A 6,044-nucleotide genomic window follows, 5' to 3' on the forward strand; every position below is an offset into this window, starting at 1 on the left:
ACATTGATTAGCTTATGGGGTCCATAGTGGGGTGGACTACCAAATGCCACTCATCTTGTCTCCGATCTGCCTCTCCTAATGTGCCTTCCAAGCCTTCGGGCTCCATTAAAGATGCGGCGGAGGTCTCTGGGGTTCCCCCCATATACCAGGACCACAGGGAGGTGTTTGACAAGACTGGTGCCACCTGTCTCCCCCTTATCGTCCCTATGGCTGCTTCATCAACCTCCTCGCTGGGGCCTTCCCCCCCAAGGGACGCCTCTACTCCCCATCTGCCCCGGAGATGGAGGCAATAAGCCAGTACATCAAGAACTCCATGGACGCTGGTATCATTCGTCCCTCCTCATCCCCAGCAGGTGCTGGTTTCTTCTTTGTGAGCAAGAAGGACAAGTCACTACGCCCCTGCATCGACGACCGTGGCCTCAACGACATCACCGTTAAGAATAGGTACCCCCCCCCCCCCACTCATTTCCTCTGCGTTTGAACTATTGCAAGGAGCCTCCATCTTCACTAAGCTCAATCTAAGAATCTTATCACCGTGTCAGAATCAGGGAGATGGACGACTGAAAGACAGCTTTCAATACACCCAGTGGCCACTATGAGTACCGTGTTATGCCGTTTGGTCTCACTTACGCCCCAGCCGTGTTTCAGGCCCTGGTCAATGACATCCTAAGGGGCATGTGTTTGTGTTTGTGTACCTGGATGACATCTTGATTTTTTTCCAAGAATGAGAAGGAACATAAACAGCATGTCCAGAGGGTTCTGCAGCGGCTGCTGGAGAATAAGCTGTTCGTCAAGGCAGAGAAGTGTGAGTTCCACCAACGCTCCGTCTCCTTCCAGGGTTTCATCGTGGCACCAGGGAGCATCCAGATGGATGATGCCAAGGTTAGTGCTGTTTCTGACTGGCTGGTCTCATCTGACTGAAAGCAGCTTCAGAGGTTTTGGGGCTTTGCTAACTTCTACAGATGCTTTCTTAAGAACTATAGTTCTGTGGCTGCCCCCCTCCATGCTCTCCCCTCTCCAGGTGGTCTCTCTGGAAGGAGCCTACCGACAGATGGGGGATACCGCCAGCCTCTCTTCCGGGTTCCATCCCCAGCCCAATGGTCAGACAGAGCGGTTCAACCAGGAGATGGAGACAGGGCTCCGTTGTTTGGCCTATCAGAACCCCACCTCCTGGAGCCAACAACTAAATTGGGTGGAGTACGCCCATAATTCTCTTCCTGTCTCTGCCACAGGTCTCTCGCCCTTCCAGTGTGTTTATTGGTACTTACCCCCCTTGTTTCTAGACTTCGAGGGAGAGGTCGCAGTCCCATCCGCACAGGCGCTGGTGTGGCGGTGTCACCTTACTTGAAGAAGGGCGCGAACGGCACTGCTTCGGTCGTTGGATAACTACAAGAGAGCAGCCGATAAACACCGCACCCCAACTCCTCGCTACCGGATGTGACAGAGGGTCTGGCTGTCCACAAAGGATCTTCCCCTTCGTGTGGAGTCTCGCAGGCTCATGCCCATGTCCATCGGCCCCTTCCCCATCTCCAGGGTAATTAACCCTGTAGCGGTCTGCTTACAACTACCCAGGACCATACGGGTCCACCCTACCTTCCACTGTCTCTAAAGTCAAACCAGTAAGGACCAGCCCACTGGTCCCCACCTCCAAACCCCCTCCAATCCCCGTCTTCACCGTGAAACGGCTATTTGCAGTCCGCCCCAGGGGTCGAGGTCTCCAGTTCTTGGTCGACTGGGAAGGATATGGACCAGAAGAGCGGTTCTAGGTTCCCTCCACTAAAGGGTCCACTACTAGTAATTCAAAGAATTCATCGATGTCATCGATGGACAACACGGTAATCGACCCTAGAACGAAACAGACAACGGCAAAGATGATCAGCACAATACCTGAGATTGCAACATCTACTCCAGGAATCAAGCTTCAGAGGTGCAGCTGTGGCTGGGCCAAAGTAACATCCTATACAGGCCTTAGAATACATCAAGGTCGAAAAAGGTGCTTGAAGGAAGTCGGACAGGGACCTCGCATCGACCACTACTTCTTACGAAGCAAGTCGAGTCAGTCAAGTGAAGTTCAGCAGCAGGACAAAAACCAAAGTCTGCAGGACATCAATCCCCCGGGTCCAGAGGAAGAGGAGCCAAGCACAGCAGGGCCCCTTGAGCCCAGCCTACCTCAGCACGCAACTGAAACAAAGATCCCAGGGCGAAAGCCACTTATTAAGTGGCCTAAATCCTGTGAGAAAAAGGAGTGGGAAGCAATCAACACAGACATCAGCAAACTCTTTGAACAAATGAGGGGAACTGCAATTAAAAAGCTTGAGAAGATGGGAGAGCTGATCTTTAGCTATGGTACTGAGCGTTTTGGAATCACAGAGAAAGGGAAAAAAACATCAACCATCCCAACAAAGCCCAGGAGACAGCAGGAGATTGAGCGACTAGTCAAGGAGAGAAGACAGCTGAAGAAGCGGTGGAGGAAAGCCCCAGAGGAGGAGAAGGAGGGAATAAACCTGCTGCAGGCAGTAATCAAGAACAGGCTGGCAACTTTGAGGAGAGCTGAGATTCTTCGGAGGAGGCGGAAAAGGAAGGAGCATGCAAGATCGAGCTTCTTCAAAGACCCCTTCAAGTTTGTAAAGAGTCTTTTCACGAAGAAGAGTGGCAAACTCATAACAACAAGGAAATATCTTGAAGCTTATCTGAAAAGAATCCACACTGACAGCCACCGGTGTGAACAGATCACCCTTCCACCAGATATGCCACCAATACATCCCCCAGACCACCAGCTAGACGTACGTCCTCCAAAGTGGAGTGAAATGGAAAGAACTGTTCGTCGAGCAAGAGCTGCATCCTCTCCTGGGTCCAATGGAGTCCCTTACCCCCCCTGTGGTCTAACTTGACCCCAACCTATCCTTATCTGTGGTCTAACTTGACCCCAACCAATCCTTGTCTGTGGTCTAACTTGACCCCTGCTATCATTTCCAGGGTCTGTTAACATCCCACCATACTTTACTGTGGTATATTTAGACACGCACTATCCTGTTCTGCGGTCCATCAACACCCTACTCTATCCTTTGCTTTGTTTAACTTGACACCTCTTAACTCTAGCTTAACATAAATGTATGCATGCTCACCCTAACATCCCATACACTTTCTCTCATGGCACTTTTTCTATTTTGCTTCTTTTTTTACATTCTTTTAAATGTAAAATAGTCAATAAACACGGTATCATCTAACATTAAGGAGGTGTATGCCCCAGTAAAGCAGATGAGACGAGGCCTTTGGGTTTCAGGGCTCCATAGGTTGACTAAGTTGGTCACTTGTTGTTTTCTCTTTTGCTGACGAGTTTAATAAAATCGATGAGGGCTCAACATTCTGATAAACAATCTCAAACTGTGAACTACAGTTCATTTAAAGTCAGGTAACTGAACGAATAAGACTTCCCAATGCAGGTCAAATGATAAATCTGTTTCTAAAAGGTGGTTTTTGTGAGTATAGTATGTTTGGAAGTTTATTTTTCTTATTTTACATTCTCAATGGATGATTTAAATGTGACATATATAACTCTTGGTGGGTATGTAGAAATTGAAAAATACAGATATCTATATTTTGTAATCATGTTTACAATGTATATTATAATAATCTGCAGTAAGAATCATCATGAGAAATCACCATCATGAGAAACACCAGCGTCGGGGTGTTCTTGGCGTTGGCTTGGCTCGTGCCAGCTGCTCAGCTCTTCCCTTCGTATCTACTGATCTTGAACAGGAAACTCTGTAACTTCTCTCTGAGGGGAATCTTTTGTAACTCAATCGATATACTTCACTGTGTGAGGTCCAAAGTGATTCCTGTGTACAGTGTGATTGTTTTGCTTAACGTATTGGTTCTACCTTTGCTCTTCATAGTTTTTACATACACAAAAATATTCATAATAACCTATGGAAGCAGCAGAGCAGTCCGGAGCAGAGCTGCACAGACCTGTTTACCTCACCTGCTGGTCCTCATCAGCTTTTCTTTTTTCTGTTGTTATGATGTTATTATAATTAGACTAGATTCTAACTTTCCAAAAACTGCTCGTTTCATAATGACTTTGCAAGTTGTTTTGTATCACCCTCTCTTCAACCCGATCATATACGGAGTGAAAATGAAAGACATTAATGAACAGGTCAAGAGGTTGTTGTGTCAGAGAAAATGATCTGTTGTATCAGTGATAATAACCCAGACAGGGCTGCTGTGTCTCCTAAGAAAGAAAAACTGCTTTGTGAATTATCGTTTGGAGAGAAAAGATGTGAAAAACACACAGAGCTTCACCCGGAGACGGCTGTGATTGTCCGATGAGAAACAAGTTATGTTGTTGGGTTTTGGTTTCGCATCAATTTGAACTAAACCATGATATTTTTACTAAAACCGAAACAAGTCGTGTTGCTTTGTTTGTTTCAAACAGTTTTAAACTGTTTCAAACGTGTTCAAACTGTTTTAACTGTGACTGTAATCCAGGGGGAATGTCCCTCCAAACCTCACTGTGAGTGAAGTTATATGTGGATGTGACGTAGAGACAGCGTTGGGCAGTATTAGAACATATAGACACGTTAATAACACAATATTATGTTCTTTGATTCTGTATCGATCCTCAAAAATACTGTTTTGACTTTTAATTCATAGTTCACATGCATAGATTGGTCGTGATGATGTTGAATGTTTCAGGGGCGATGATTAATGTTCTCACAAAACAATAAATATAATGAATATTATTATTATCTTGAACTCTGTGTGACCATTTACTGTCATCCTACCAACATTTTAACATACGAGAATAAACTGCTGTAAGAAAATATCCATCATAGAAACATGTTAACTTATTTATTCTCAAACATTATTAATTATGTGAGTTATGGCATCTGAAGAATTATTTTTAGATTATTATCATTTTAGGAAAGTTAATTTGCGTGTTGTGTAAAATAAAAATACATCACATGATGAAGTGTGTGTCCTTCATGACAGAATGACTCGTGATCCTGATAGTGTGATATTTTACATACACACACATTATATATATATATATATATATATATATATATATATATATATATATATATATATATATATATATATTATTTCAGCCATTAATTCTGCATATGACTGTAAGTGTGTGCTTTTGACTGGGGACCAAGACGCCAAATACATTGGTATTTAGAATTAATATTTAAAAAGCACTAATTAAAACAGAAACAGAAAACAATGATGTAAGTCAAGAGGAACTCACTGACCGACAATGAAGTCAATAATTATACAAAATACTTAACTCGCACAGATACTCTTAACATATAGAGCTATGTTATATATTAAATTAAAATATAACAAATATAGTTAATATAAGAAAATGAAACCTTTAATTATTATTTTTTGCAAAATATATATATTTTTCCTTTTCTGTGCCAGATCTGGTATCATAAACCAATATACCAGTAACACGTATATGGACTTATTATCTATGTTCCCAAGGGTTTCCTGGATATTATACTGTGGTGGCAGGGGCGTGGTTAGCGCAGCTGGAGAGGGGGAGGGAAGAAGCGACTCAGGGAACAGGTGTCGGGATGAGACCTAAGTGGCCTCAGCTGGAGCAGGTGGTGTGTCTTGCCTACATAAGGCATGAGAGGCACAGTCTGCATGACATGCATGTGACAATAAAGCAGTTACCAACGCAATCCCAACTGTGCTGTGTCATTGGTGCTGGGGAGGGGACCCGAGGAAGTAGCAGGATCGTGTTACAGTGGCGCCCAACGTGGGGCCCCTTGAAAGAGCACAAGGATGGACAGCGAGCAGCACCCAGATCTGCCGGCCCAGCCGATGATTATGCTGGGGCAGATGCTGGGGAGGATCGCAGCGATGCAGCAGGACCAGGCAGAGGCAAGTCGGAGTCTCATGGAGGCGCTCCTGGCCCAGACAGAGAGGCAGGTTCACGCCCTCGAACAGCTGGCCGCCCGGGCAGCTGCAGCCCCGTTGGCGGCGAACCCCTCCACCTTGGCAGGGGTGACACTGCATCAGATGACGGC

This window comes from Taurulus bubalis (assembly GCF_910589615.1).
Source record: "Taurulus bubalis genome assembly, chromosome: 1".
Classification (NCBI taxonomy): Eukaryota; Metazoa; Chordata; class Actinopteri; order Perciformes; family Cottidae; genus Taurulus; species Taurulus bubalis.